This window comes from Vicugna pacos, chromosome 15 (genome assembly GCF_048564905.1).
Source record: "Vicugna pacos chromosome 15, VicPac4, whole genome shotgun sequence".
Taxonomy (NCBI): domain Eukaryota; kingdom Metazoa; phylum Chordata; class Mammalia; order Artiodactyla; family Camelidae; genus Vicugna; species Vicugna pacos.
In genome coordinates, this window is record NC_133001.1 from 33,306,645 (window position 1) to 33,330,027 (window position 23,383).

The following is a 23,383-nucleotide window of genomic DNA, read 5'->3' on the forward strand; positions in this document are numbered from 1 at the left end:
GAAAAAAGAAAAAAGATTCCAATCAAGAACACTTTTCCCAGCAAATCTTTCTTTCACAAAGAAAAGGTAAAGGCTTTCCAGAAAAAAACAAAAGCTGAGGGAGTTCACCACTACACCCAAATACTGAAAGATCTGAAGGAAGAAATAGACAATATAGTAGTGAACTGAATACCTCACTTTCAACAATAGATAGATAAGTCATACATAACAAAAAATTTTGGACTTGAACCATACTTGAGGTCAAATGGACCTAACACACATATACAGAACATTCTGTTCAACAGCAGCAGGATATGTTCTTCTTAAGCATACAGAGAGCATTCACCAGGAGAGCTCATATGACAGGTCACAAACCAAGTCTTAACAAATTTAAGATTGAAATCATACCAAGTATCTTCTCCCACCACAATGACAGTAGGTATCAATAACAGGAAGAAATCTGGAAAATTTATGAATAAATGGTTGTTCATACCCCTGACCAACCAATAGGCCAAAGAAGAAATCAAAGTGGATGTCAAAAAAATCTTTAAACAAATGAAAATGGAAATACAACATACCAAAAACTATGAGGCTACAAAGGCAGTTCTAAAGGAAAAGTTTGTAGTGATAAATGCCTACATTAAGAAAAAAAAAAATCTCAAACAACATCACTTACACCTCAAAGAAGCAGAAAAACAAGAACAAATGAGTCCAACATTAGCAGAAGGAAGCAAATAAAGATCAGAAGAAATGAAACAGACACCAGAAAAACAGTAGGAAAGATCAATGAAACTAAACACCACTTTCTTAAAAAGATACACAAAATGTATCAATCTTTAGTTAGACTAGGAAAAAAGACCAACCAAATAAAATCAAAAATGAAAAAGAAGACTTTGCCACTAATACCATACAAATACAAAGGATCTTGAGACTAGCATGAACAATGCATGCCAACAAATTGAATAGCCTAGAAGAAATGGATAAATTTCTAGAAACTTACAGCCTAGAACACTGAATCATAAAGGAACAGAAAACCAAACAGACCAATAATGAGTAAGGAAAGTGAATCAGTAATTAAAAACTTCCCAACAAAGAAAAGCCATGACTAGACGTTTTCACTGGTGAAGTCTACCAACACTTAAAGAATTACCATTAATTCTTCTCAAACACTTCCCAAAAAATTGCGGAGGAGACAATATTCACAAACTCACCTTATGAAGCCACAATTACCCTGATACAGAAACCAGATAAGGACACTTCAAGGTCAATAAGGATGCAAAATTCTCAACAAAATATTAGCAAAGCAAATTCAACAGCACATTAAAAAGATCATACATCATGATCGTGGAGGATTTATCCCTGGGATGCAAGGATGGTTCAACTTATACAAATCAATAAATGCGATATTTATATAAAAGGAAAATACCTCCACATAATAAAGGCCATATATGACAAGCCTATAGTTAACATCATATTCAGTGGTGAAAGGATGAAAGCTTTTCCTCTAAAATTAGGAATAAGACAAAAGTACCCACTCTCACCACTTTTGTTCAACATGGTATAGTCAGCTCTTCATGGTTCCACATCCACAGATGCAACCAACCACAGATCAAAAAATTTCTACAAAGTACCAAACAGCAATACTTAAATTTGCAGTATACTGGCAACTATTTACACAGCATTTACAATGTTTTTACATAGCAAGACAATTCATTAATAATACATAATAATACATTGTATTAGGTATTGTAGGTTATTTAGAGATGATTTAAAGTATTTGGAGGGGATGGGATAGACAAACACACCATTTTATGTCAGGGAGTTGAGCATCCATGGATTTTGGTATCTTCAGGGCTCCTAAAACCAAACCCCCAAGGATACTGAGGAACAACTGTATTGGAAGTCCTAGTCAGAGCAATCAGGCAATAAAAAGAAATGAAAGCCATCCAAATACAAAAGGAAAAGTAAAACTGTCTTTGTCTGATGATATCATCTTTAATGCATAATATCTTAAAGATGCCACCAAAAAAAAAACCTGTTAGAACTAATCAAATTCAGTAAAGTTGCAGGATACAAAATTATCACACAGAAATCAGCTGCAGTTCTATACACTAACAACAAAGTATCTGAAAAAGAAATAAAACAATCCCATTCACAATAGCACCAAAAAAACTACTTAGAAGTAAATTTAATCAATGAGGTGAAAGCTCTGTATACTGAAAACTACAAGATTTTGATAAAAGAAACTGAAGACACAAACAAATGGGAAGACATCTTGGGCTTATGGATTGGAAGAATTAATATTGTCCTCATGTCCACACTACTCAAAGCCATCTGTAGATTCAATGCAATCCTCATCAAAATTCCAATGGTATTTTTCACAGAAATAGAGAAAACAATACTAAAATTTGTATGGAAACACACACCCAAAAAAAAAAAAAAGCCCTGAATAGCCAAAGCAATCCTGAGAAAGAATAAAGCTGGAAGCATCACACTTCCTGATGTTACATTATACAAGAAGGCGATAGTAATAACAGTATGGTATTGGCATAAAAATAGACACACAGACCAATGAAAACAAAACCCTCATATACACAGTCAACTCATATTTGGCAAGGGGGCCCAGAATACTCAATGGCAAAAGGATAGTCTCCTTGATAAATGGTGTTAGGAAAACTGGAGAGTCTGAGGCACAAGAATGAAACTGAACTGCTCCCTCTACAACTCTCAAACATTAACTCGAAATGAGACAACATAGACAATCCACTCTCTGACACTGGCAGTGATTTTTTGGATATGATGCCAAAAGCACAAGCAACAAAAGCAAAAATCAGTAAGTGGGACTACATCAAACAAAAAAGCTTCTGCAAAGTAAAGAATCTATAAAATGAAAAGGTGACCCACATAATGAGAGAAAATGTTTGCCAATCATGTATCTGATAAGGGGTTAATATCCAAAATATGTGAAGAATTCTTACAGCTGAATAGCAAAAACAAATAGTCGAATTATAAAATGGGCAGAGGCGCTGAATAGATACTTCTCCAAAGAAGACACACAGATAAAAACAGGGAAGTGAAATGATGCTCAGCATCAGTAACTATCAGAAATGCAGATCAAAACCACCATGAGGTATCACCTCCCCCTTATTGAGATGGCTGCCATCTGAAAGACAAGAAATAACAGACATTGGTGAGGATGTGAAGAAAAGGTTGGTGGGAATATAAACTGGTATATCCATTACAGAAAACAGTGTGAAGTTTCCTTAAAAAATTAAAAACAGAACTACCATATGATCCAGCAATCCCACACCTGGGCATATATCCAAAGGAAATGAAAACGCAAACTTTGGAAAGGTATCTGCCCACCATGTTCATTGGAGGATCACTGACAATAGCTAAGACAGGGTGTACCCACATAACGGAGTATTATTCAGCCATGAGAATGAAGGAAATCCTGCTGTTTGTAACAACATAAATGGACTTTGAGGGCACTATGCTAGCAAAATAAGTCAGAGAAAAACAAATACTGTATGAGCTCACTTATATGTGGAATCTAAAAATGCCAAATTCATAGAAAAAGTGATGGTTACCTGAAGCTAGGGGTGACGAAAAATGGAGAGATTGTTGATCAAAGGGAACAAACGTCAAGCTATAGGATGATTAAGTTCTGGGGATCTAATGTACAGCATGGTGATTATAGTCAGTAATACTGTATTTTGTACTTGAAAGTCACTAAGACAGGAGGCCTTAACTGTTCTCACCACAAAAAAGAAGTGGTAATTATGTGATGTGATAGAGGTGTTAGCTAACACTGTGGTCATAATCATTCTGCAACATGTAAGTATCAAATCAATACGGTGTATGCCTTAAACGTACACAAATGTTACCAATGTCACATATCAATCACATCTCAATAAAGCTGGAAAAAAAATCACAATGGCAAACACTGATTAGTAAAAGTTGACACATTTTTAAAAATGTGGTAAGCCAAATTTTGAACTGACCCCAAAGGAATAGTTCAGAAAGCAAAAATATTTTTAAAAGAAAAAAAAGTGTTTTAAAAACTAAAAAAGAACAGTATGGAACAAGAGACAGTTTGTAATAATTAAAAATAAAATACATATTAAAATTCAATGTCTCAGAAGACAACAGTTGAATGAATCTCCCAGGCAGACAGAAGCAGAGGTAGTTCTGGGGTGGAAGCCACTGGAATTCTGCCACACGAGCTGCTCCCACTCCACATCCCAGCCTACTCCGCCACTCAGCTTCCAGGGTGCCTGGTAAATTTAGTCCCTCCTAAATGGGCTGAAGCAGACAGGGCCTTTGGAACTTTCCTTCCTTCCTCCTCTCACACAGCGCCAGAATGTTCTAATCAATGTGACCAGTGACTTCAGTAGACAGTCAGAATGCAAGACGTCAAATCTCTCAATACTCAGTTCAGTCTAAACAGACACCGCCCTGAAGCAGGGAGGAGGGAGAAACCCCCAGAAATGTCCCATTTACTGTGCAACATACACTGCGAAGGGGGCGTCTCCCCCCTGCATTTCCTGCTTCCCCAGTCAGCTTTCCAATGATAAAAACATAGGAAAATACGAGCCTTTGTCACCCATCACTGTTGAGTAATGATGGCTTCAGTCATGAGTCGGCTCAGATAAGGAAACGCACTGCCTGGAAAATGTAACGTTCCATATTCATCCATCTGAGCTCTCACAAATGCCTTCTTGGCACCATCATATTTTGTATGATTAATTTTCCACTAGATTTACAAAGGAATAGAAATTCTTCTTTATAAAAGTTTGACTTGTATTTTCTGAGTAACTCCTGACACCAAATGCTGAAATTATGCCTTAGCTTTCAGCAAGGGAAAAAAAAAAAACATTTTCTCCAGCCAGACTATTTAGTTGGACATTATCTTTTCTAACATAACTATATGCTTCATCAGGTTTATTCAGCAAAAGCACATATTGGATGTGCATTAGAATATTCTGAGTCTTCAGGCTGATTGTAGTCCTCCTAAAATTCCATACAGAAAGAATAGAGTAAAATTCAGGGTCCCAGTTTTCTAGTCCATGATGTACAGACCACAGTACAACCATCAGGGTACAATTCCAAGAGTGTGAACAGAAGATCTTTGTAGAAGAATGGCATGATGCTGAACTGACCTTAATGTCCATTCTCAGAATACAGAATTATCCCTCTTTTCTGAATTCGAGTCAGGGTCATGGAAAAGTGATATTAACTTTAGGGTCCTATGTCAAATGAAGAACCAGAAAGTAAGGTGTACATAATTAGGTGCCATGCCTCCATGTCAAGAGGCACTATATTTTGCAGGCAGTCTTTGTAGACAGCAAATGTAGAAAAAAAACCAAACACAGCTTTCCCTCATGTCCCCTTAACATACCCTGCCCCCACCAAATGCTTACATACAGACACAATTTGATTCATTACATATAAGATAGGGCCCAAGAATCTTTCTCTCTAAAAACCCCCAGTGATAATGAGTTAGGGGACCACTGTCCTAAGTCATCTTTTAAGTCCCCGGGCTTTTGTAGATAGAAAATATGGCCTGTGCTCTCCAGAAGCCTGAAACAGTTAGAAAGTTAAGGGGTGGAAAGGTATAGCTCAGTGGTAGAGCACGTGCTTAGCATATTCAGGATCCTGGGTTCAACCCCAAGTAACTCCATTAAAAAAATAAACAAACAAATATCTAATTACTTCCACCCTACCTAAAAAAAAAGTTAAGAAAGAGCAGGACAATGTAAGGTAAGTGTTATGTGAGCTATGTGAGTATCATAAATAACAAAAGTTCTAGCAATGTAAAGGTTCGGAAGCTCATCTCTACAGGAGGAAGACCCCTAGGTTAAGTCTCAGAGAATTTTTCTAGTGTGCAAAGGCAGGAGAGAAGGAGGAGGCCATTCCTGCAGAGAGATAAGAGAAGAGGACCAAAGTGCAGGGCAGCAGGCCCAGTGACCCATGCAGGTGAACGCCGGCTATAAGCAGGGCCAGCTTGGTCTTGACCCACAATTCTCCCCTCTGGAGAGTGTTCACTCAGGTTGATTTACCTTATGATGTCCTGCAGGGGGAAGATGAGCCTTCTACGCTAATGTCACCAGCCTGGTGTGTCTTTCAAGGCCAAACTCAAATCCAGCCTCTTGCATACAGATCAACCCAAAACGTAATCTTTCTCCTCCTCGGAACTCATCTAGAGATGAATTGAGAGCACTTAATCCAGCTCCCTTATATTACGTATCATTCCGAAAGTTTCAGTTGCTTGCCCAATGTCACACAGGGAGGAGAGCCAAGCAAAGTGGAACCCTGGTCTCTTGTTGAAAGCCCAGGGTTCTCTGCATTACTTGTACTTTTCTTGCTGAAGGGACAAGGCACCAGTTTTAATGTCAAAGCCCTTGTCTTGTAGCTTTCATTATCATGCATAGAGTCTAGCGCAGAGTCAGATATATGGCGTCCCCAATAAATCCTCATGTAAAATAGAAATAAACTCCTTCAAATCTTTATTGAATAGAAGCAGATAAAAGAGAAAGCGTAGCCGAGACTATTGGCCTCAACAAAACTTTCCCCAAATTCACCATGTTCTCTGTCCCTTTGTGTTTCTCAATATGCTCCCTGAAATTCACCCACTCCCCTAACCTTCCCCCAATCATCTTCCTTCTACTCCGGATAACTCATACACTTTTGAGTAACTTGCCTCACAGCTGACATCTCCTTGGAAAGCCATACCAGTTTGGTGTCCCTGCTCCGTATTCTCATAGCACCATTTGCTTATCCCAGTCAAAGAACAAATCACATTTGATGTCAGTCCTTCCAACAGCACTGTCAGCCACTCGCAGGGAGGCACCCCATCTTTACCAGTTCTGTTTCCTCACTACCTAGCATGGTCCCTAGTAAAGAAGTAGAACCTCAGTAAATGTGGAGTGAATGAACTATTTTTTGCTCTCCGTACCCAGAAGTTTATACTATGACATGAGACCACCACTGGATCAGAAAGTTATTCATGTGTTGGACAAATATGATACAGACACTACTAGGGAAAAAGCAACAGATCAACCAAGTTACAGGTAACTATAACTTAATTGAATCATTTGGTCTTACTAAACTAAAAACAAAAATTTACTTTTTCAAGTGCAATTTTTCAACATTTATATTTTTGTTTTGTCAAATTATAGTGAAAATATGATAACACTGTTTTTAAGAGGGTAGTGGTATACCTATATAGTGGAATATTATTTGACAGTAAAAAGAAGTGAAATATTGGTACATGCTACAACATGGATGAACCTTAAAAACATTCAGTGAAAACATATGTTAACTGAAAGAAGCCAGTTGCAAAGGACTATATATTATATGATTCTGCCTATATTAAATAGCCAAAAAAGACAAATCTAAAGAAACAAAGTAGGTTAGTGGTTGCCTAGAGCTGGGGAAAGTTGAGGGGCTAAGGTGATGGCATATAGGGTTTTCTTCCTGGGTGAGAAAAATGTTCTAAAATCAGTTTTGGAGATGACTGCACAATTCTGTCAAAACACCACTGAATTGTGCACTTCAAATGTGTGAACTGTATGGCATGTGACTCATTTCAATAAAGCTTTTAACAAAAATAGGATCAGGCTTCCACTTCCTGGAAGATGGAGCAAACATACTTTCCCCTATTCCACCAGCAAAGTATAACTAAAACCCCTGGACACTGTGTATATAAACAACATAAGAAGACAAGGAGAGAGAAGACAGACATTCAAGGACATTATAGATAATTCAATATTCTAAAAAGTTGTTCAAGTAGCCCACAGAAAGGCAGAAAAAAGAATACAAAAAAGAACAAAACAAACAACAAACAAAAAGAATAAAACAAAAATTAAGATGGCACATTTAAGCCCTAATAACTATGAAAAGTTACATTAAATATATGTGGTCTAAAAACAACAATTCAAAAGAGACAGGCAGGATGGATGGATTTTTAAAAATTATCCAACTATATTCTATCTCCAAAAATCCCACTTTAAATACAGGCAGGTTGCAAGTAAAAAGATAAGAATATACCATGCAATTATCAAAGGAAAATAAGAATAGCTATGTTAATATCAGATAAGTAGATTTTAGAACAAGGAAAATTACCAGAGACAAAAAAAGAGACATGATATAATGATAAAAGAGATAATCCAAACACAAAAAAAGGCACAGCAATCCTACATATGCATGCATCTAACAACAGAGCTGCAAAGTATGTAAAGCAAAACTGACAGGAAAAAAAAGAAATCTACAATTATACATTGAGATTTCAACATCCCTCTCTCAATACTGACAGAACTACTCAGAAAATCAGCAGGGTTATAGAGAACTTAATAGCACATCAACCAACAGTATCTAATAAACATTTATAGAACAGTCCACCAAACAGCAGAATACACGTTCTTTTCAATCACCCATAGACTATGTATCAAGATAAATCATATCCTGAGCCATAAAACAAACCTTAACAAACTTATAATAGTTGAAATCATACAGAGTCACTATTCACAATGAAATCAAACCAAATAAAAATCTCCAAATGCTTAAAAATTAAACACTTCTAAATATTCCATGAGTCACAGAGGAAGTCTCAAAGGAAATTTAAAAATACACTGAACTTTAAAATTACATTGAACTGGATGAAAATGAAAATACAACATATAAAATTTGTGGGACACCACTGAAGTGATGCTAGGAGGGAAATTTATGCACTAAATGACTATGTTAGAAAAGAGAAGTCTCAAATCAGTAATCTAAGTTCTCACCTCAAGAACCTAAAAAAGAGCAAGATTAAGTCAAAGCAAGCAGAAGGAAGAAAATAAAGAACAAAAATCAATGAAATTCAAAGCAGAAAAACAATCATGAAGTCAATGGGGAAAAAAGGCTGGTTCTTTGAAAAGATGAATAAAATTGTCAAACCTCAAGCAACAGAGGCAAAGAAAGAAGACACAGATTACCAGTATCAGGAAGGAAACGTGTGGTATCACCACAGTCCCTGCAGACTTCAAAAAGCTAATAAGGGAATGCTAGGACTATTTCTGCAAGCATAAATTCAGCAACTTAGATGAAATGTACCAATTCCTCAAAGACACAGACTATCCAACTCATCCAACATGAATTACAAAACTTGAGCTCCCAAAAGAGAATTTGCAAGACCAAGATGGTTTCTCTGGACAATTCCACCAAACATTTAGAGAAGAGTTAATATTGATTCTACATTATCTCTTCCAGAAAATAGAATAAGAAAGAACACTTCCCAATCTATTTTATGAAGATAGTATTGCCCTGATGCCAAAACCAAGCAATATTAAACAAATATTCTTGTGAATGTAGATGCAAAAAATCCTCAACAAAATAGCAAGTAGAATTCAGCAAAACATAAAAACAATTATGTCAATTATACCTCAATTTTTTAAATGTTTGTTAAAAAAGAATTACACACCATGACCAAATGGGGATTATTGTAGGGATCCAAGCCTGGCTCAATGTTTGATAGTCAAACAATATAATCCACTATATTCACAGTCTAAAAAGAAAAAGCCCTTGATCTTATTAATGTGAAAAATGCATTGGAAAAAAAAAATCAACACCCATTCATGATTTTAAAAAAAAAGGCAAAACTTCTCAGTAAGGAGAGAGAACTTCCTCAACTTGATCCATAGTCTACAAAAACCCACAGCTAACATCATACTGAAGGGTAAACGACTGAATGCTTTCTCCCTAAGTTCAGGAACAAGGCAAGAATGCTTACTCTCACCACTTTTACCCATAGCTGTACTGGAAGTTCTAGCCAATGCAATAAAGCAAAATAAGCAAATAGAAGGCACACAGCTTGGAAAGGAAGAAATAAATTATCCGTGACTACAGATAGGATTTGTCACATAGACAATCGTATCAAGACTGCTACAAAACAAGAACTTTCTAAAGCTAGTTAAGTGAGTCTGCAAAGTCACTGAAGGCAAGATAAATATACAAAATTGTATTCCTATATATTAGCAATGAACACTTGGGACACTGAAAGTCAAAATACAATAGCATTTGGTGTTGCTCAAGAAAATTAAAAAACACAAAAGGTATAAATCTAACAAAACATGACAAGCCTTATATATGGAATACTACACTACTACACAATGCTGCTGAAAGAACTCAAAGATCTACATAGATATAAGTACATACTTATCAGAATAAGTAAAAGATAGTAACAATACCAAATGCTGGTGAGAATGCAGAGAACCTGGACCACTCATATTGTTGGGGGAGAATGTAAAATGGTGCAGCCACCCTAGAAAACAGTTTGGCAGTTTCTTTAAAATCGAAATATGAAATCATCATACAACCCAGTAATTGCCCTCCTGCACATTTATCCCACAGACTTATGCACACAAAAACACCTGGGCATGAATGTTCATAGCAGCTTTATTTGTAATAGCCTCAACTGGAAATAACCCAGACGTCCTTCAACAAGTGAATGGCTAAACAGTGGCATGTCTATACCATGGAATACTACTCAGCAATAAAAAGGAATAAACTATTGAAACAACCACTTACATAAATATCCAGGTGAATCTGAGTACAAAGAGCCAATCCCAAAATGTTACATACTGTCTAGCTCTGTTTAGAGACCATTCTTGAAATGTCAAAGTCAGAAATGTTGAACAGCTCAGTGGTAGCCTGAAGTTAAATAGGGGCAGAAGGGGGAAGAAGGTGGGTATGGCTATAAAAGGGCAACACAGAGGGTCCTTGTGGGGATGGAAATGTTCTGTATCTTGACTGTATCTATGTTAACATCTTGGTTGCGATATTGTGCTGTAGTTTCGCAAGATGCTCCCAAAGGAATAAACTGGGTAAATGGTACATGGGAATCCCTCTGCATTATTATTTTTTTTATAATTGCATGAAAAGCTACTATCTTGAGATCTGCAATTTCAAAATTAAAATTTTAATTTTAAAAAGTGTCATGCTACATGAAATAACATGAATAAAATTTTCAACAAGCAAAAGAATGTTTCTGTGTGTGGATTAATAGCTTGTTCCTTTTTTAAACTGAAGTATAGTTGATTTACAATGTTGTACTGGTTCCTGGTGTACAGCAGTGATTCAGTTACACATATGTATTCTTTTTCATTATAGGTTACTACAAGCTATTGAATATAGTTCCCTATGCTATATAGTAGGACCTTGTTGTTTCTCAATTCTGTATATAGTAGTTTGTCTCTGCTAATCCCCAACTCCTAATTTATCCCTTCCCTTTCCCTTTGGTAACCATAAATTTGTTTTCTATGTCTGTGAGACTGTTTGTTTTGTAAATAAATTCATTTGTGTCATTTTTTTTTTGGATTCCACATATAAGTGATATCATATATTTGTCTTTCTCTGTCTCACTTACTTCACTTACTGTGATCGTCTCTAGATCCATTGCAAAAATATTTTTAAAAGAGCTCTTAAATATCTTATCCTGGATACTCATCCAACCCTCCAGCCTGATTGTCCCGTAGGGCTGCTGGGGCAACACAGTGGGGCAGAGGGCCACGTAAGGTGGGTCACACCCCTAGGAAGTCAATCAGCTCCAAGTTAGACAAACTGTACCCCCTAATCCTGCTTCTGCTCTGCAGCCAAACAGGAGGGAGACTTGAAATTGCAAGTACTCTATCCTCCTGTCTAGGTAAAAGGGCACAGAGAAGACAGCAGTCCACACATACCTCACTCAGAGCTCTAACCAAGATAAGCAGGATGACGGCTGTGACAAGAGCTGGATTTCTCAAGAGGCTTATTAAGTGAGGAATCGACTTCTGTGGAGGTCATGGCTGCAGTTTGAAGGAAAGGGGAAGTAATTCACACTGGGGATTTCCACTCTGCCTACAATTTGCCAATGGAAAAGTGAAGCAGGAATTGAGATTAGAAAGGTGAGAAGGAAAGGTTTTAGTCCCCAGATGCATGGTTGGCTGTGGGCATGAGGTAACCACCCCCACCACCCCAGGCATAGGACCTCCAGAATTCCCTCCAGGATGTACGTTGCCAGTAACACAGCAGAATCCAATTTCGATCATGTGGTATCTCCTGTCATATCGAATTGTTGCATCAAATCATTTTCTATGTTGTAAATTTAGCAACAGTCTGCATTTCATGCAGTTTCCTCAATTTGAAGAATTTAAATGTCTGAGTCATTCCAATGCCAATACTACCCTCTAGTGGCTGGAACAGGTAGCCAGCTGGACAGAGCTGTACTTGCCTGTTGGGTCAGTTTTCTTTGTGGTAGTAATAGGAGTCTGTTTAGATATTAACACTCCTTATAAATTTGCAGTATTATTTTACAAAAATAAAATATTTGCCCATAATTCTAGGAATACACCTATGGTATAAGATGAGTATGCATGTGTTCACTGCCATTTAAGGAAGAAAGGACGATTCTGCCTCCTCAGAGGGCAAGGATGTGTAGGAGATGTGTGGAGTGAAGGACACATGTCTTGGAGGGTCTCAGATCCAAGTTCAGATCCAGCTCTGCCTCTGGTTAAGGATCGTGGTCAAGTCACTCAATTTTATGATGCCTTGGTTGCCCCTTCTATAAAAATGGGCATTTAAATAATGCCTCGCTCACCAAGTGGGGGAAATTTTTACAATTCCTGGCATATATTAGCTTCTTAATAAATTATATATATATTTACTTGGTATAAGTTTGTACCAGTTTACACATGCCAGAGACATTCAAACTTACATGAAATGTCACTAGGAAGAATTATCAGTTTCCTTTTCAATTTAGTTACCAAGATCGGATCATGAGACCCTATCTCCAAATGCTGTATCTTTTAGTAATTCTTTGAAACAGGTTTTACTGCATGCTCACCACTCTTTTCAATACTTTACATGAAATATCTTATTTGATCCTACAACCACCCTATCAGAAAAGAAGCAGCAGAAAGTTCAAGGTCCAGACTACACAGCTTGTATGTGGCCCAAGGGGCCCTTGAACCTAGACACTGAACCCCATCTGTACCCTTCTTCTACTGTGCCTCCCTAAGGCAAGGCCAAGCATGTGGAGGGGAACATGCCCTTGAGAGCTGTGTTATCTCTGAAGGCTTAATGTTAACAAGACTTAAGATCAGGCTGACCCATTTTAGAGCACAGAGAAGTGAGCTACCGCCCAAGAATCAAAATACGCATTTCCAACTAAAAATTCTTCCTACCCACTCACACTTTATTTGCTGGCCATGTCTCAACCAGAAAAATGAACAAGCAAAATGTTCACATTTGTTCAGCGTTTTACGGTATGTGGTTCCTTCAAACTCCTGAAGACTATTTTTAACCTCACAATAGCGCTGACACAGCAAAGTGTCATCCCCCGTTTTTATACATCTGAGACTGAGATGGTTAAGTGGACCATCTGAGATCACATAACCAGGAAATGTCAGAGTTATGACCCTTAGTCTCCATTCTTCACTACCAGTCCTGTTCTTTCCCCTCCAAGGTCTCTGTAAATAAGGTCTCTAGAAACTCCTGTTTCTAAGCAGAAGATCTCAAAGCCTACTTTCAACAGGGCCAGCAGTTCAAAATCCAGTCTTTATTAAGGGGAAAATGGGAACAAGTCGGAGGTTGATCTGGCCAGAGTACCACATTCTTAAGGAGACTTCACTGGCCTTTTCCTGTTGCCAAATCAACTTTGGCCCCTCCAAGCCACAAAGAGATTATGACAGGGAAAGCAAAGGAGGTGTGAATTCTCATTCTATCTTTAAATCCATCAGCACAAGAGAAATAAATCTTCATCTGCCAGCTTTCAGCATCAGTAACTGCTGCTGCATTTGGAGGACACACATCATATTTTGCCTTACAATCAGGAGGCGATGGAACTGGTTTTGTGTATCAGTGTTTTCAGAACTTCCAATAAAATCAAAAGAGGATGGAGCGGCTTTTCCCAAAATCATCACATCAGACTTCTAGTGGCTCATCCATCCCAGTGTTCCTCAGAACACACCTGTGTTTTCAAACTGTATCTATTATATTCCAATAACTTGCCTTCAGAAAGCATGTTAGCTGTTAAGTTGGAAGGGTCCTGTCCCTTGAAATCACTATGCTCCATCCTGGAAAACCTATCAACCATTCATGTTTAAATCTTCACTCAAAATGAAACCATACTGATTGCCTTTTTTACTGAAGTGGGGAAATCTCTGTACAGATAGAACTGGCTGCCCATCCGTCGGCTACCATGACGCCTGATGGTGGAGGCAGGACACTTCAGGGACTTCTCAGTTTGAGAGGCAAAGTCACCCTCAAGCACAGGGGTACAACCAAGACTATGCTTTCCAAAGTTGCCTGGCAAATTATCTTGTCCCCTAAAAGAAAAACAAATCACTACAGATCTATGCAGCTGCAAGCAATTACTCATTTCCATGAAACACTCACTTAAAAGACTAATTCAAACGACTCTGCTGCCTACACCTGTGTGAGGAAAGTAAACAAGTTAAAAGGGGAAAGGGCAACATCTACAACAAAAAACCAGTCTACAGAAGCCTTTCAGTGGTCATTTCCAGAACACCAGTATTAACTCATCAAGGCAGCAAATAACCCATCTCATTACTAAGTGGCCTGGGTTACCCCCAGGATGAGCAGTTTATTGCTTCTGTTGCTAAATATTGTCAATCTCTTATTACATAAAACACAAGTCTCATGCTACCCGTTAAAAATGGCATAAAATTAATGATTTGAGAAACTGTAGGGCCCCATCAGAGCCTCCAACATCCACCCAGGGACAGAAAAATGTACACTTAAAGGTTTCACAAAGCAACAAATACCTGTGCAAGGCATAAACGTGAAACACAAAATACCACCACTCTGGACACAACCTTACGATCCAGGCAGTGTGCTACCACATTTCATGGGTTATTTTATTTGATTTTCACCACAAGTTATACGATGTTGTCAGTACTTTCAAAGCCTGGAGAAGTGAGGTCACCCATCCTTGGTCGCACCCCTGGTAAACGGCCCAACAGGAATTAGAATCATCCTGCTTCTAAGCCCGAATTCTTAACCGCTCTGCTGGTCTGCTCCAGGGGCTTAGTGTTTCACACACAGGAGTCTCAAACTCGGCTGCATGTTGGAGCCACCTGAACAGCTGTTTTTTTAAATGCTAATATCTGGAATCAACCCTCAGGGAATTTGGATAAATAGATTTCAAATTCATCCTGGACGTTGGGATTTTCTTGAAAACTTCCCAGGTAATTCTCATGTGTTTGTGCGTTACTGGTGTGATATAAAAAGAAAGGCATTCCTTTTCTTCTTTAAACTGGGTGCTGGAAAGGGGAGCAGTTGAGCATTGGGCTGAAAAGAACTGGTTTGGGGTCATTAGGATCTGGATCTGAATCTCAGCTCTGTCAGTTGCGAGTTTTATAATCTGGGTAAAATTAACTTCTCTAAGCCTTAGTTTTCTCACCTGTAGAATGAAAACTTGTGATGATTAAGTTAAATGTGATTCCGTAAGAGCTTGGCGCAGTGCCGACAGGCAGTAAGTGTCCCGAGAATGTCACAATTACTACTCCTATCATCTTTGAAATATTATGTAACTTATTCGTTTAGTGACTTCACTAAATCAAGGTATGAAATTATGCATAAAACAACACTATTTATATTGATCACTATCCTGGTGACTACCCATTGGGGTGTGTGAGATATATTCGCTTATTGCCTCATTTAATACTCATCACATCTCTGTGACCTACTATTCCATATTGTAAGTGGAACTGAAGATCAGCAATGCCATGTCTCCTAATTTCACACAATTCCTAAGGGGCAGAACTAGAGTTTGAATCGATTACCAAGATGGTTCAGGTTCAAGTAACACTTCATACAAGCAGACTGGGATTTTTTCAAAAACACATCAAAAGGCAGGTAAGAGTTTCTCTTTAATGTAGACTCCTTACTGTAAACAATTGGAGGTTCTCTCTTGCACTGTCTTTAGAGCTGATTTTTAAATACAAGATAAAACCACGCTCATGTTGTTCTTTATTTTACATGCCAGAAAGTATATAAAACACTTTTGATCCGTCTGCCCACTGTGCTTGCTTTTAAGTATTTCTTTGAGCATGGATTTGATTTCAGAAAATGGACAGTAGTTTCCAATCAATGACTGTGTTCAAATGGACTGGCCTCAGACCCTGCAGGTAGTTTCAGAAAAATTTCAAAGTTGATGAAGCCAGAAGAGCATCCTACCAAACCTCTCTGGATGTACAAGGTCTGGTTTGTTTGTTTTTAATTCAGGTTTCCTCATTTTATTGCAGCAGTTTATCTATTTCTAAGAAGACACAAGTGAGACCTCAGGAAAGGTCCAATGACTAGGATCAACATAGGAAAAAAAATTATTTTTACTTTGGATTCCATCAATCCAAAGGCCTCAAAATCTTTTTGACTGGGAGTAGTTTTTCCCCTGATGCACACAGATGAAATCACCTGACTTTATTTTCCTTTGACTTTATAGAAATGGCCTCTGTAAAAACATCCTGAAGTTTTACTAATTCTCACCATCATTTCTTTCTTTATATTTTAATATTCCCTCCTAAAGTTATGCAACTGTATCCCTGTCAATCCTGTAGTCTTTATAAAGTTGAGGATGTTCTAAAACATGCCCAAAAATTGATCTCAGAAAATTGGCCCTAAGTAAATATGTACGAAATACATAGAAAAATTAGAAACTAATACAGGCAGTAAACAGAAGTTAGGTCCAAAGGTTGTTTATAACTAGAACAGGTATTAGAGATCATCCAATCCAACTCACCTAACCCCGACCCATGAGTTACACTGAGGCTGAGAAATGTTGAAGGACTCGTCTTCCATCTCTTAAGCAGAGTGGGGACTTTGACTCTAAAAACCCATTTTCTGATGTTTAGGGCAGGGCCCCACATCAATGGTTGCATTGCTCCAAACATTAGTAAGATTCCTCCTTCAGGTAGAACAGGTTTTAAAAATATAACCATAATGAGATATTTCAAGGATAAGAGGAAAACACTGATGTTCAGTCCAGAAAATGTTAGATTGTTGAAAAGTTCCCCATGTTACAAAAGGAATTGCAGGACTCCCTTACTTTACAAATAAGGACTTTACAAAAAAGGAATCTACATGCAAGAGAGATGACATAACAACAACAAAATCACAGTAGTAGCACACACTGACTTGCTCTGGGCTGAGTACTTTCCTAAGCCACCGAAATGCTCATTCTCATTATTTTTTTTATTACAACACTCAACCTGTAGGTTCTGTTCATAGTCCTGTTCGTAGAATGAGGAAATTAAGCAAAACAGTGTCAGTCAATTACCAAGGTCGCATGGCTGTTGTGATAGGCAGCCTTCTCAAACAGCCCCCAGTGATCCCTGCCTCTCGTGTTCATATTTACTAGTGACTGATTTCAAACCAGCAGAATCCAGCCGAAGTGATGGGATGTCACTTCTGAGATCAGGCATTCTCTCTCTAGTTCTTCTAGCTTGCTCACTCCAATGAGGCCAGATTGTGATGTGAGCTGCCCTATAGAGACCCACCTGGTGCGGGACTGAGGGTGCTGTCCAGCCAAGAGGCAGCAGAAAACCGAGCCCCACAGTCCAACAGCCCACAAGGGACTGAATCCTACCAACAACCATTTAAGTGAGCTTAGAAGCTCATCTACTCTCAGTTGAGTCTTGAGATGACCACAACCTAGGCTGACACCTTGGATGCAGCTGGTGAAGATCCAGCTAAGCTGATACACAGAAACTGAGGAATAATATTGTTTTAAGCCATGAAGTCTTGGGATCATCTGTTGTGCAGCAATGTGATAAATAATACATCTACAAAATCGGAATCTCAGGATTTCAGCTCAAGGCATGGGACATCTGTTTCTTACATAACAACATCCCAAGGATAGTCTATGGCAAATCATAGGTACCTCAAGTATCACGGCTAAATCCATGTCTTCATTCATTCACTTAAATATTACTGAACCTCTACTTGGTGTCAAAAACACTTAGATTCTACAACATGAAGAGGTATAAGACAAGAAGATTTCCTATCTTATACTATTCACTTTCTATTAGGGAACAAAAACATGCCAACAGATAAACATGTTTTTAAATTACCACCCAAATTCAGATTACAGACATTTCTTTTTACAACTGTACATGCAGTTCTGGTCTTTCGAGATTTTAACATAGAAATCCACTGAACATCTAATTCTACTCTTACAAATTGTTTTTATTAACAAAGGGATAAACTATTTTACATATGCATGATGTTATGCAGTATAAAAATCATTGTCTACTTCTATCTTTGTTCAATTTTAGCATACTAGTATTTTAAATAATGCATCCTGCAATTAATACAAAGCAGACATACAGCAGATGGCGTATGACAAAGGGAAACTACAGGAAAAGAATGAAATAATTTAGAAGTAAAGCACAAATTGGAAAATCAGGAAATTTTTAGGGAAAGGCAAGGGTGGCACTTGCCTTTACACTTGACAGAAAGGGGCTGGTAGAATTATTGACAGCTTGCTGTCACTAACCCCTGTGCTGGCTTTCTTCCCCCTGCTTTCCTCTTATGTGCAGATGAGGAGAATTTGCACTGAAGTGATAATCCACGGCCTATTTGGAAATGTATCTGACTTAATTAGCAGAGGGTGACAGAGAGGATAATGGCACTGAATGTTAACTTTGGGTTCCTGATGGTTTTCAAGAGAATTTGTCTCAGTTTGGTTGATGAGACTGACAGGATGTGAAGTGAAAATGGTGACAGAATATAAAATGATGTGTTTTTCCCTCGAGCTATTGGATAAAGAGCTGGAGATATAGATTTTTCAAGAATTTAAGTTTTAACATCCATAAATATTTCTTTCTGTATCAGACAGCTTGAAGAGTCTTTCTCATCTTTTCCAAAATATTAGCTTTGGCTTATGTTTTGGTTTTACATATTTATTTTCTTTAACTGCATTAATACTGTGTGTTCCACCCTCCAAACGACTTTTATGGGAATTAAAGCAATTAAAAAATTTTTTTTCTGGAGGGGAAAGGGGGTGAGAAGGGATAAATTAGGTCAGGAGTTCGAGATTTGCAAATACTAACAATTATATAGAAAATAGATTAAAAGTAAATTTCTTCTGTATAGCACAGGGAACAATATTCAATATCGTGTAGTAACTTATAAGTAAAAAGAATAGGAAAACAAATATATGTACGTACACGTATGACTGAAACATCATGCTGTAACCAGAAACTGACACACTGTAACTGACTATACTTCAATTAAAAAAAAATTCTCTAAACTAAAAACTTCACACTAAATTAAACACCCTAATCACTCCTGCCAGGCCAAGCGCCTAACAGGTCAGTGTCTTCCCAAGGGAATTATGCATGGAGACCACAAAGACACGATTTGAGTTCCTTAGTGCCCATCTTGGTCCTCTTTGGCTGCCATAACACCACAGATTACGTGGCTTCAACAACAGACACTGCCCACTGCTCTGGAGGCTGCAAGTTCAAGATCAGGGTGCCAGCACGGACAGGCACTGGTGAGAGCTCTCTCCCCGGCCTGCAGAGGGCTGCCTGCTCCCCATCCGTGTCCTCACATGGCAGAGAGAGAGCAGTTCCACTCTCCTCCTGCTCTTACACAAACACTCGTCTCATCCCTGGAGCTCTACCCTCATGCCCTCACCTAAGCTAATTCCCTCCCAAAGGCTCTAACACCTCCCAATACCATCACACTGGGAATTAGCGCTTCAACATATGAATCTGGGGAGAAACGCAAACATTCTGTTTATAACAGTGCCCAATGCCTTCCATTTAGTGCTCGGGGGTTAATGAGCCCACAGTGGAATGAGATACTCTGCTCAGCCTGTGGGGCCAGAGCCCTGAGCAGCGGAGGGGAGACCGTCGGGCCAAGCCAGACTATGCATGAAGTACCAGCACAGCAGCAGAACCACCCACACAAGAGGAAAACCTACGGGACAGGAATTCTAAACAAGGATGACAAATACGCAGAACTGACCAAAACCAAAACACACCAAACCAACATTGAGCACATAAAGCAGGGATAAAGTAAATGACTTTCACATTTTAAAAAATTGGATATGGAGGTTATTACATTGAAATGAAAACTCAGTGGAAGGAATTCACAACAGAATGGACAAAGCTAAATAGCGAATTAGTGAACTGGAAAATGGAGTTGAGGAACTCTCCCAGGAAGGACGTATGTATAGGGGAGAAAAAAAAAGTAAAGATAAAAGATATGAGGAACAGAAGTGTCTACAGAAGAGAAAGGGTAGAAATTACTTGAAGAAATGACCAATGAGACTTTCCTAGACCTAAAGACAAATCTGAGGTCACAGATGGGAAGAGTTTAGACCGCAAGGAAGTTTGAGAAGGCAAAGTCATTCCTGAGACTCCATGATTGAAAAAAAAATTTTTTTAAGACAAAGTCTTCTAAAGGGGCCGAGGGATGCAAATCTCCTTCCAAACCATCCTGAAATTGATGTCAGATTTCTCCACTGCATTGGATACATGACTACAAAGTGCTAATATCTTCAAACTGCTCAAAAGGAAGATCATTAACCGTGGAATATTATGTCCCAGTGTGCTGGCATTTAAAAACAGAGACACAATAAAGACATTTTCAGCTTTGTCAGACGTCAGAAAAACAAATACCAACACTGAAGCCATTAGGATACTACTTCAGAGTATCCTGAAGGTACTCTACAGGAAGAGGAAAAATAAATACAGAAGGAAGCAAAGAGATATGGGAAAATGAGCAAAAATAAACGTATAAACGTTGTGGTTTAAATACAGAGGAGGAGCAAGAAGAAGAGGAAGGAAGATGGACAGTGGGAGGGCGGCTGAGACAGGGATACAGACGAGGAAAATGGAAAGGATGTCAGGAAAAGAAAAAATAGACTCGTAACCATCTGGGAGAGGGAAGAAAACCCTTAAAACACTAACAAAATAATTAGGAAATGGAGTTGGGGCAGGAAGAGATGATAGGAAGTTGAGAATGTGCCACGGTCCTCCCCTTACATTGGATGCAGGAAAGGGGGGGGCAGGCATTTTAAGCACTGACATTTAATAAATTGATAAGGGAAACAGCTATAAATATAGCTTTCAATAATTTAGGAGTAACCAGAATAAAAACTAAAGCTCAACTTTTCAAGCCTATCAGTGAACTAATTTTCAGAGATTTTTGTCTTTCAGTCTGTAAACCCTATTAATAAGTTTTCTGATGTTGAATCACTCTTCTCTTGAGAAACTATGTTTAATCACAATACATCAAAAGGCGATTAAATTTGTCCATGCAATAGATTAAGATTTTTATATCTCTGCTCATAAATGAAATGGCCCTGTAATTTTATTTTTGTTGTGTTCTTTTCCAGTTTTCATACAAAAGTTCATCTATCCTTCCACAATGATTTAAGCAACTTTTTTGGGGGTATACTATGTTCTTGAAACACTTAGGATACAGCAGAGTCAATTTGTGCTTTGAGTAAACTAAAAAACCCTGTGCCTAGAACATTGTGTGAAGGGATGGATTCTTGCCATTTTAATCTGTTTAATGGTTAACAAGTCCTCAACGCTCGTTTCAGTCTGGTCCATTTATGTCCCCCAATAGATCATCCTCTACTTCTCACCCTGGTCTACCCAAGCTAGCCTACTTGCAGTCCTGTGAATATTACCTTTTCCCCAACACTTGTCCTTTGCATGTCTTCTTTCTTCTCCCTGGAATCACCACCCATCCACTGACTAACACATGTCTGCCCAACCCCCACTTGCCTTTTATGCCTGAGCCTGGGCATTTCTCCTCTTAATAATCCTTAATCCTTGACCCACCATCTGAGGGACCTTCACTGGAGTTCTGTTCCTTGGATGGAGTCAATTCCCACCAATACCCCATTTTTCATTTATACATCTCCTGCTCTCCCACTGGGCAGCTTTTCACAGTCCTCATAGGTCAAGACCAAAGCATAGAACACGTGGTCCTGCTGCATCGCCTCTGGTCTCCACCGCTCTGTGGAGCTACATTGATCTCAAGACGGAGGAGCTCTTAGCAGGCCTCAGTAACCTGAGGATTCTAAAAAGGGAACGTTGTAAATGATTACTGTGTAAGAAACGGGTAGTATTTGTCCCATTGACAGAATTCATCTTTTACGGACCATCAGCTTCCCAGGATATACATTCGACTTGACAGAAAGCCTCAGGGCGTGCTTTGGTCAACTGTCCTTCATTGGCTCTACCTCTTCACGTGACCCCATCACCACCACCTCACAACCCTGAGATGACCACTATCAAAAGCCTTCTACAATACACTGACACTTGTCCATCTCTGTGCACGCCACTAGACTAGAAGTGGGCAAGAACAGAGGAAGAGGCCCCCTGGGCTGACACTAGACCTGGAATCAGAGGTGAGGTCAAGTCCCAGATATACTCTTTACAAATTTGGTAACTTGGGCTAGTGATTTCAGTGCTCTGCCTTCTTATTTCTTCAATAAAATGAACATTCCTATCTAGCACACAGGGATCCCCACCATGACAGGGAGAAAATGAGATTTCTCTTATTAAAGTGTCTTGTAAGCTGAAGAATTATGCAGATATATTATTAAGTAAGCAAAGAACTGTTGGCTGGCCTTAAAGAGGGCTGCAATATTTCATGGCTGGCTTCCACCTTGTGTGTGTTAAGTAGAAGAGATAATTTTCTAAATGACCGTCTCCTGGCTTGAAATGTTCATATATAATTCCCCAACAAAAAATTTTGCTGACTTCTTCGAGGGAGGACCAGATTTTTAACATCTGCCTATACACATGACAGGGTCAAAAAAATTTAACTCACAAGACTCAGAAGTGCAAGGTAGACAAATAATTAGTCTATGATTAATGCAATTTTTATTCCAAGCCCCTAACTTCTCAATCCACTGTAGACATAATCTGATTCAGTAATTGAATGGTTTCTTAAAATAGCATTCAGTCTCTTTAAGGAAGGATGCTCAGAGTCCCAGGCTTCTTCTACCTGCCCCTGCTTCCCTGCCTAACTTGGCATTTACGTGTCTGGGGGAGTCAAGTGTTTGAGTCCCTGGGGACATTGGGGGTTCCCCTGATCTTGTACTGGGGCTCCGTGGGCACTGGCTGGCCGGGCCTCTAGAACAACAGCCCTAGTCGGCCTGGCTACCCCTGGGCTCTGCTGGCCTTCCCGGCTGAAGATGGTGTAATTCAGGCTCATTCTTTTGACTCAGATGATGCTCGAGTGCTGACTCACCATAGTGTGTCTGCTATGGGCTGCAGTCCATGAGCTACTCCCCACAGCCTTGGCTGAGGGGCACTGTACACGGCTGTACTGGCCCTCTTCACCAGCCCACTGGCTCTCAGTTCAGCGACTTCCTGACAGAGGAATAAGGGCA

The 23,383-nt window shown here is 38.9% G+C and overlaps 1 protein-coding gene across 20 annotated transcripts in view; it reads right to left on the reverse strand.

Moving 5' to 3' along the window:
• The window catches only part of LOC140685731 (uncharacterized), a 340,524-nt gene that overhangs the window by 179,299 nt on the left and 137,842 nt on the right, over window positions 1-23,383 (reverse strand). For 3 of the 20 annotated variants that reach the window (XM_072937853.1, XM_072937863.1, XM_072937867.1), the window contains one exon: window positions 1,521-1,599. The exons of the other annotated variants lie outside the window; for them this stretch is intronic. The gene's annotated coding sequence lies outside the window, so the exon portion shown is untranslated. The remainder of the gene's footprint in view (window positions 1-1,520; window positions 1,600-23,383) is intronic. 20 annotated transcript variants of the gene reach the window in all.